Source organism: Haliotis cracherodii, unplaced genomic scaffold (assembly GCF_022045235.1).
Source record: "Haliotis cracherodii isolate W230 unplaced genomic scaffold, xgHalCrac1.p SCAF_1, whole genome shotgun sequence".
Classification (NCBI taxonomy): domain Eukaryota; kingdom Metazoa; phylum Mollusca; class Gastropoda; order Lepetellida; family Haliotidae; genus Haliotis; species Haliotis cracherodii.
In genome coordinates, this window is record NW_027266264.1 from 80462170 (window position 1) to 80472416 (window position 10247).

Below are 10247 nucleotides of genomic sequence, written 5' to 3' on the forward strand. Positions count from 1 at the left end.
TGAGCTTGTATACTGGCTACAGTGAGCATGTATACTGGCTACAGCGAGCATGTATACTGGCTACAGTGAGCTTGTATACTGGCTACAGTGAGCATGTATACTGGCTACAGTAAGCATGTATACTGGCTACAGTGAGCTTGTATACTGGCTACAGTGAGCATGTATACTGGCTACAGCGAGCATGTATACTGGCTACAGTGAGCTTGTATACTGGCTACAGCGAGCATGTATACTGGCTACAGTGAGCTTGTATACTGGCTACAGTGAGCATGTATACTGGCTACAGTGAGTATGTATACTGGCTACAGTGAGCTTGTATACTGGCTACGGTGAGTTTGTATACTGGCTACAGTGAGCTTGTATACTGGCTACAGTGAGATTGTATACTGGCTACAGCGAGCTTGTATACTGGCTACAGGGAGCATGTATACTGGCTACAGTGAGCTTGTATACTGGCTACAGTGAGCATGTATACTGGCTACCGTGAGCTTGTATACTGGCTACAGTTAGCTTGTACACTGGCTACAGCGAGCATGTATACTGGCTACAGCGAGCATGTATACTGGCTACAGCGAGCATGTATACTGGCTACAGTGAGCATGTATACTGGCTACAGCGAGCATGTATACTGGCTACAGTTAGCTTGTACACTGGCTACAGTGAGCATGTATACTGGCTACAGCGAGCATGTATACTGGCTACAGCGAGCATGTATACTGGCTACAGTGAGCATGTATACTGGCTACAGCGAGCATGTATACTGACTACAGCGAGCTTGTATACTGGGTACAGTGAGCTTGTATACTGGCTACAGCGAGCATGTATACTGGCTACAGCGAGCATGTATACTGGCTACAGTGAGCTTGTATACTGGCTACAGTGAGCATGTATACTGGCTACAGCGAGCTTGTATACTGGCTACAGTGAGCTTGAACTATTTATCCCGACTTTGCGGCTCTCCGTAGTATGGCTCGCATGAACGCTCCGATTTAATTACTACACTTCGATCATAGTCTGACCACGGACGTTTGTTTTCGACCACTGACAATGTATATGAATATTGCAAATAGACTTCCTTTGTCACCAAATGATCAGGAACAACCACTGGAGCCAGCACCAGTTAACGCTATATCAAGTCGCTCCACTCGCATGGAAACCTACTCACCATTACAACATTTAACATGCCTCAGTGCACAAGGCGATGCTGATGGTCCCCTCTATGTTTGTATCAAGAAACAGGCTGAAGTACCAATGGTGCTGGACAGAGCAACGTAAGGGACCCAACACCGCCGTACGGGGTATAAGAAGACGTAGAGTGGTTCCCGTTCGTTCCTGCGATATGGAAGCCAGAGCAAGTGCTTTGACATGGATTCAAATTCCTTCCATGACGCCTTTCGGTAGTCTGTCAAATACAGTCCATGCAAGTTTATAATGTTTGGCAAGTCTAGATTACTTCAGTATCAGTATCTGGAAATGAAGGGAGTCTTTGGGCTCCCTTTATTATATTTTTATTAAGATAATTGAACAACTGTTTTTTCTGTACGATATTTTCACTTCAGAGACTACATGTTAGTCTACTGCTGCTTGCGTTATTATCGAGGAAGTGTCGAAAGAATCAAGGAATAAAAATCTATAAATAAAAGTGACAAAAAACATTTCCATAATCATAAGAATTCTCTACTGTTTATACTTTCAATAACAAAGTTATGTGATCCATCGACACCTGGTCCTCATGTCTTTCATCTGCCAGTTGGACAGTGTTGTGCTGGTGTCGCTTTAACCCTCTCACCGGGCAGGTCCGTTTTAGAAATAATTGCCTGTCCCGCGGTTTTGTTTGTTTGTTATTTAACGCCGTACCCAGCAATATTCCAGCTATATGACGGCGGTCTACAAATAATCGAATCTGAACCAGACAATCCCATAAATGATATCATGAGCATCGATCCACGCAATTGGGATACGATGACATTCATCAAACAAGACTGACCAGCCGATCCTAGTCAGTCACCTCTTACGGCAAGCATGATTTGCAGAAGACTTTTTTCTACCCAGATCTTCATGGGTCGTCCCTCATTCTGTTGCTAGAAATATGGACCTGTGCAATATGTCTAGATATATATTTCCGAAGTATTTTATAATGAACAATATTTCTAGATCAGAGTGATTTTCATCCTGACCTACCCAAGTAAAGGGCTGCCAGAGGGTCACATTAGCAGAATAATCCGGTTACATGAACGTGATGTCTTGTGAACAATTCTTGGATTGGCCTAGTAGATGTGAGAGGTAACAACAAGCTATTGTATGGATGATTACTTCGTTATCATACTTGAAGTACTAGCTTGTGCAACATAATGTCCCAGCCGTGCTATAATACAAACGTTATCCATCATACAAATCGCTTGTCATAAGGGATTGGGAACCCTTTCCGTCGACACTAAATGAACACATTGCCTTGATAGGCTGTTAATTTGTCGCCATAGCATTGTAGTCGAGTTACACGTGTGCCATTTCGAAAACTGTTCCGTTGTTTACCACGGCACACAGCAACATTCAAGCAATATTTGGTCAAACCCACGAGCACGAGCACGTGCATGGTGCTGACAAACATGGAAACAAAATCGTGTTTTTGTTTGTTTGTTGTTTTACGCCGCACTCAGCAATATTCCAGCTATATGACGGTGGTCTGTAAATAATCGAGTTCAGACCAGCCAATCCAGTGATTGGCATCATGAGCATCGATCCACGCAATTGTGATTCGATGACATGCAACAACCAAGTCAGCGAGTCTGACCACCCGATCCCGTTAGTCGCCTCTTACGACAAGCATAGTCGCTTTTTACCGCAAACATTGGTTGCTGAAGACTTTTTCTACCCCGGATCTAACCTGGATTCGAACCAACGATCATACGATAAGCACAGAAAATTGCGGTGCCTCAGACGACTGGGCAACCAGTGTGGCCACCATGTGACCCACAATCAACCAAGTCACGCTGTAGGCATAGGTTGCTGGGGACCTATTCAAACCCATACTCCCCACGTTACTGCTAAGCTAAACAGAGCCAGTGAGTGATTGAGCTGAGTTTATGCAAACAGTTTGGGAATCGGACCCAGTCAGCATGACAATAAAACACTTGAACAATTGACGTTGGTAACCAGCTTCCAACACTAGGTGGAATATTGACTAGAGCACACAAACCAGGGCAAATTATGTTCTGTGTGAGTTTGGAACAGAATAAGCAATGGAAAATAAGTGGCAACATGATAGAGTATCGTGAACCTACACCAAACATGACCAGCCAGTAGGTGAGGTAACATCGCGTCCAAGATTATTGCACTTATATAGGGACATGCATGCACCTCTCTCTCTGTGTGTGTGGCTGCTTGTACTAGTCTGGACTGATACCGATTTATAGTGCTAGCACACTGAGAAACTATGCCTAGCACACTGAGATACTATACTATACTATGACTCTGAGCCGACCAGTCCTTGTTTTAGCCCCTTAATGCCGAGCGCCAGACAGGGAAACAACATGTACCATCTTTTGGTACTACACGGCCAGCGATCGAACCCGATCGAACCCCGGACCTCTTGCAATCCGGACGGACGGGCGGACGCTCTACCACTAGACCACAGAGGCGGTCCTGACCAGCCAGTAAGATGAAAGTATGGACAAACAGACAGCAGCTGATCTACAACAATGATCCTGCCATCTGGGTACAAAACAACACTGTAGAAGAAATAATCAAAGTAAAAAGTTTATTCATCAATAGGTTCTGCCACATGTCTTCCAAGTTTAGGGAAGACAAAAACACATTATTTTGATGACAATTGTGATAAAACTGTAAAAAATCCGCCTGGGATATAAATTAAAACAACAAACTCTGTGTAAGTACAGAAACTATGAAGGGCCTCCCTGGAAAACACACACCCTACTCTCAGCACAAGCTGTAGTTCAGACACCCAGCATGTCACTCTCATCACACATTGCCTGACAAATCATCTAACCTGCAGCTGACTAAATGAGTTTACAGGTAAGAGTTGCGAGTTTTCACTGTCTTTCAACACCTCTGGCAATCCTCTTAACAAACACAATTGGATGGTTGCGGCTGTATTATCCACAAGTATAATCTATTCATGTTCTAAGTTGATAACAATTTGTATGTAATTGATTGACAGGGAGTGTACTTCTGATGAATATTAATGCAAGACATCAACAATGATTACTTGGAACCAAGCTCATTAAAATCAGATCATTTACTCTGCAGACATGTCTGAATATCATCCAAACTGTCCTCATCAGCAGACACCACAGTATGAGACCAAGCAGTAGGAGATATGGCTACAATTAAAACTGCATCATAATGCTTTGCAGATCATTGTGACATCATCGGTAACCATGACATCAGTATCAAATGACACTTATCTCTGCCAGTGAAGCTGGTTAGCTGTATGATTTACACTCAAGATGCACGTAATTACTGTTTACAGACTGGAAAATTGGAAGAATGATTTTGAGTGATGAATAAAATCTCACTTTTGTGTGTTCCAAGCTCGGATATTTCGAACATTTATCAACTTCTCTGGATATATTTGATCTTGGAAGCAATGGTGAGATTCTCACTATAGCCATGTAATGATCTGATTTTTCTGAGATTGACTTGAAACCTTTAAAACACTTGACAGGGACAAACTGCTCAGCAATGGGACAGTTGGACGTACCTGTGAAATTCTGCATAGGAAATGTATCTATGAGATCACATAAAACTGTGACATATACCTGCCTTGTTTTGAAGGAATGGAATATTCTTAGATTTATAGCCCGTAAGCCTATGTTGAAGTATGGGACTTACGATTACCTTAGCGCTAAGTTCGCTTTGTTGAACCGGGCCCTGAAGATGCAGTGAATATCTACCCTGATATTTGATGACTAAACAGTCACTACATATCAGTAGCCATTTGGAAACTTCTGGGGTAAGAGAAAGTGAGTGAGTGAGTGAGTTGGGTTTAACGCCGCTTTTAAGATTATTCCAGTTATATCACGGCGTGTCAGCTTTAATGTGGGAGGAAAGCCCGAAGTGATGCAGGTCTCAGACCTTTTCCACTTCGGTGAAACCCACGAGCACGGGTATGGTGCTGACAAACCTAGAAACATAATTGGGGCGAACCAGGATTTGAACCCAAAATCATAGGTTTCTCGTGTGCCCAAGGGACGCAACTCTGCACAGCGAATCGCGGCGCCTAAGACGACAGGGTCTCCCATGCCCCCTCTGGGGTAAGAACAATAGGACAGGTCAATGACAGGTCACGCAAGCAACTACATTCATCCAACAGAACCATCATCTCGGACACACGGTTCTGCTTCAGGGCCAAGACTATCGATAGCTACCATGCAATGTTTCAGCTGCTCTTCACAAAACAATATCATATGTTTGAACAACCAGAGTGTAGAGGAGTAATGAAGTAAAGGTGAAACATGGTATATGGTGAAACATAAATATTGTAATATCTTCAAATAAATCATGCTAAACATCAATCTCATTCAGGATAGACCAGATTGTTGATAGGCCTGGATTGAGAATATTAAGATTAATATTGAATCTTATGGTGTTTTATGAATATAACAATAAAAGATATATAAAAAGACTTTTTATTAAAAAATATCCATTATATATAGTTAAAAGAAATAACAAATATTCATCCTGTATGAATTATTCCAGAAGATTAATGTCTTGATGTGCCAGTGTGTGTTTCAATGATACTTCTTTCTGTATATGTTTATCCTATAAATGTCACATGCTTGTAAGTATTATGGGCAGATCTGAACCCGATTCTGTAAAGTTCACAGTGGGAAAGATCCTGAACACAACACAGGTAACTGGGACTGATGAAACTTGACAGCAAAGGAACTTTTGAGATCAAGCATGCTCTTTTTATGATTTCAAAGAGTGTCATATAACTTTTTCTGAAAAGGTGTTTCATCAGGGTTATAACATTCAAGGCCTTAGTAAAGATTTAAAAAAGATTTATGGTAGTCATGTGGAGGACATATCTAAATTTGATGCCAAAATGATGTCTGATGCAATTTCCTATTTGACTTTCACTATGTGTTCCTGTTCTTTTTTGGAACAATTGCCTTGCCTTTACATGTGTTTGTGATAGGTGCCACTGGTATGGCAGAATACACTCAGCATTTCGTAAACACTCATAATCATTCACTATCTGACAGTGATTCATAAACACATATGATCGACTAAACTAAGTAGTTAACAAAAAGCTCTTTGAAAATGTTCCTGAATGAACTTTCTGCATCCAAATCATTTCTATACTACAACTAGAGATATACATCTCTCCACTGAGCAGTCATCCATTCTGTTTCCTGACCAGACACAGAGACTTGACAGTACAACATACATGTCCAACAGCTTGACCCTTGTGCAAGCTGACAGGCTGCATTACTAGTGGTCCTTACACATTACAGGTTACATCATCAGTACCAGAATGATCTTATGTGACTAGACATTCTTTTTCATTGACTGCTCAACTACAGAAGGAGTCAGGTTTTATCTAATTGAGTCACATGAACTTACCACCATACCTCATATAACTAGAACTATCAACAAACAAAAAGAGACAATCTTCTGTCTGAGTGAGATCTACCATCCTGAAGCTCCATAATTGGTACAATCACAGACGATAAAAGACTGCAGCTATGGCAACATCTGGACTGAGCTTTGACCAGTGGGCAGAACCTCCACAAGCAGCAGAAGACGGGACAGGATGCAGTCTAAGGATAAACCAGTGATCCAGAACAGTGAGTGAGTGAGTGAGTGAGTGAGTGAGGTTTAACACTGCTTAAACCAGAAATTCATGTCAGATGATGAGAAGAACTTGAGTGTTTCAACACCCAGATGTACAGGTATGGAGCGACACACCAACAGTAACCAATGGTAGTGCTGATCCTGGTAGGGCACAACACTGCAAAGCAACTTGAACACCTGCTAAACTGTGCCTTCAGATACAGAACAGACCCAATAAATGTTTCAACTCTCATCAACAAGTTGACCAGCAACTGACAGAGTCACTGTTCTGGTATAGTCAACAAAAGCAGTTATAGCACCTCCTTGTCAGAATTTTGAAATCAGATTGGTCCAATTGATCTAGATAAAATACTGTGTATCCCGCCTGGGAGGGATAAAAATTTCAGAGTGGGAGAATAAATCCCTTATACCCCACCATGAAGAAAACAGGCTACACATGGATTCCTGAGTGGGAGAATATATCTCTTCTACCCTCCTACGAAGAAAAAGCTGCATGTTGTTTAGGAGTCTTTGAGTCCATGACACTGCTCAAGTTAACCTTGTCCAATCGAACAGCTGATTTTCAATCTGTTTTAATACTTTTACAATGGCAAACTGAAACATGTCAGCAAGATAAACTTCTTGTAGCAATTTGGGGTACATGTGTGGTTTTATGACTGTGGCTCTTGGAACAAAACCGAAATTTGGATGCATAAACCAGACATACACCTCGGGACAGTGCTACAACTTATATTATCAAACCACATTCCCTGCTTTCTTTTATTCAGTATTTATCACAATGGTTTGGTTAAAAAATGGTTCAAACTTGAGGAAGGGTCACACTAAACTTGATCTGTACACACACAGACACAACATCTCCAGTCTTCTCCACCTGCATGATGAGTGAGTGGTTGCCATGTATCTATCCATGGCAGCATCCATGCATGTACCACATGCTTCTCATCTGCATCCTCTCAGGGACAACAGCTATTGATGAAAAGCAATAGTAGCAACCACAGAGCATCCACAACTCCATCGGTTGCTTGATAGTGGACCACTCTGCCCCATGTGTGACAACATACACAACTCCATCTGTTGATTGATGGTGGACCACTCTGCCCCGTGTGTGACAACATACAGAACTCCATCTGTTGATTGATGGTGGACCACTCTGCCCCGTGTGTGACAACACACACAACTCCATCTGTTGATTGATGGTGGACCACTTTGCCCTGTGTGTGACAACATACACAACTCCATCTGTTGATTGATGGTGGACCACTCTGCCCTGTGTGTGACAACATACACAACTCCATCTGTTGCTTGATAGTGGACCACTCTGCCCTGTGTGTGACAACATACACAACTCCATTTGTTGCTTGATGGTGGACCACTCTGCCCCGTGTGTGACAACACACACAACTCCATCTGTTGATTGATGGTGGACCACTTTGCCCTGTGTGTGACAACACACACAACTTCATCTGTTGATTGATGGTGGACCACTCTGCCGCGTGTGTGACAACACACACAACTCCATCTGTTGCTTGATAGTAGACCACTCTACCCCCTGTGTGACAACATACACAACTCCATCTGTTGCTTGATAGTGGACCACTCTGCCCCGTGTGTGACAACATACACAACTCCATCTGTTGCTTGATAGTAGACCACTCTGCCCTGTGAGTGACAACATACACAACTCCATCTGTTGCTTGATAGTGGACTACTCTGCCCTGTGAGTGGCAGAAAGCTCTACAGCAGACATATTATTCACTGTGAGGTAGATAACTTCAAGGGTCTTGTCAAAATTTCAAACTGAAAAATAATTCAGAAACGTAAACATTTTACTACACATAAACTCAAATCCACCAGTGTAGCCTGGGAGTGTGCTACTTGGATTATGACTGGTTATTTTGACTGGACCAATCTTAGTCATGTTTCTGAACCATAATGGCAAGATGTGGGAGACAAGAGTAGGTCCACATGAGGTTATTTTAAAACTTGAATGGATATAAACTGACAACTCCTGTGAATATGTGTATTATGTCTAATTATGATATGTACCCTGTACCCGATCTCAACCACAGCTTCCTTTGGGAGCTGATGTCCATGCCTCTTCATCAGTAACATCCAACAACATTTCTCTCAAAACTGCAAAGTTAATTGCACGACTATTTCCAGAAATGATTTTTTTTAAATGGACTGGAAATACAGAAGTGTCAGAAAGAATCCAGGGTACTTATCACAATAGAACGGTTAAATAATACATTGGATAAAAGAGGATGGTGACTACATGTTTTATGTTCTGGACCACGGTTCTCAAATATAACATAAATCAAACAAACGAAGGATAATTGTTGTGAAGTTGACATGTATAACATGAAGCAACACTGACATCCATCCCCCTTACCACCAACCTTCAAATGCTTATAATATTGATGAACATGGAACAAAAAGGGTAAACTTGTAAAATGACATTCTGCATCCAACATGAGGAACTGAAAACACAAGGGAGAAAATTGGGGAGTTCTATAAAGAAGTCATCATGGTCAATTTAAGGAATATATTGCTGATCTGTCAATTTTAAATGAAAAGCTCTGCATAAATGTTTCAATTGCAAAAGTGTTCATAAATAAACAGACAAACATCTTACAGGGAAGAATTTCAATGTAATTATTTTCATATTGAAGCTAAAGCCATTTTGTGTAGCACCACTTCAAAAGGATGAAGTTAGAAACCAGTGCTGGTGATCCCCATTGATGAAAGCGGGATGCATCAACAACACAGGGCAGTGAAGAGGGGTTTCAGCCAGGAGGAGAGTACTGGCCACCCACTGCAGGCGATTCTAGATTGCACATGAAACTTTTGATTGGCCAAAATCACATGGGCCATTGATTGCACAGAAAAATACATTTTGAATTTATCATCAGGAAAAATAATCTGGTTTCTACTTGATTGAAAATATTTTGTAGATATATTTATTTTGGTTTTTTATAAACATGGATCGGCAAAACATCGTCACTAAAACATATAGATTTATGAACGACTTCAGTACTACTGATGAAACCCAAAGAAGCCTTGAGGTCGAGTACAGACCTACATTAACACACATGCCACCCTAGGATTTTGAATTGACATTGAGATAAGGAGAGTTTGAGAAAAGATTTATACCCCAAATAAGGTTCAGCCTAAGTTTAAGATTTCTGGGCCTGAGATTACTTGAGAAAAATGTACAGACCTGGCAACTTCTAAACCTTCATTGCTCCTAGGAAATACGCATTTTCACCACTGAACGCTGCATGGTGTCAGAGAGATGAGCTTGCATCACTGAAGAAGTCAAACAAAACACGGGGCCGTCTGAACCTAGAATGCTACTCAATGTGTTTGTTATCCTAAGTATACTCATAATATCCAGAAATACATTGTGTTCCTGAACTCACTGCTGG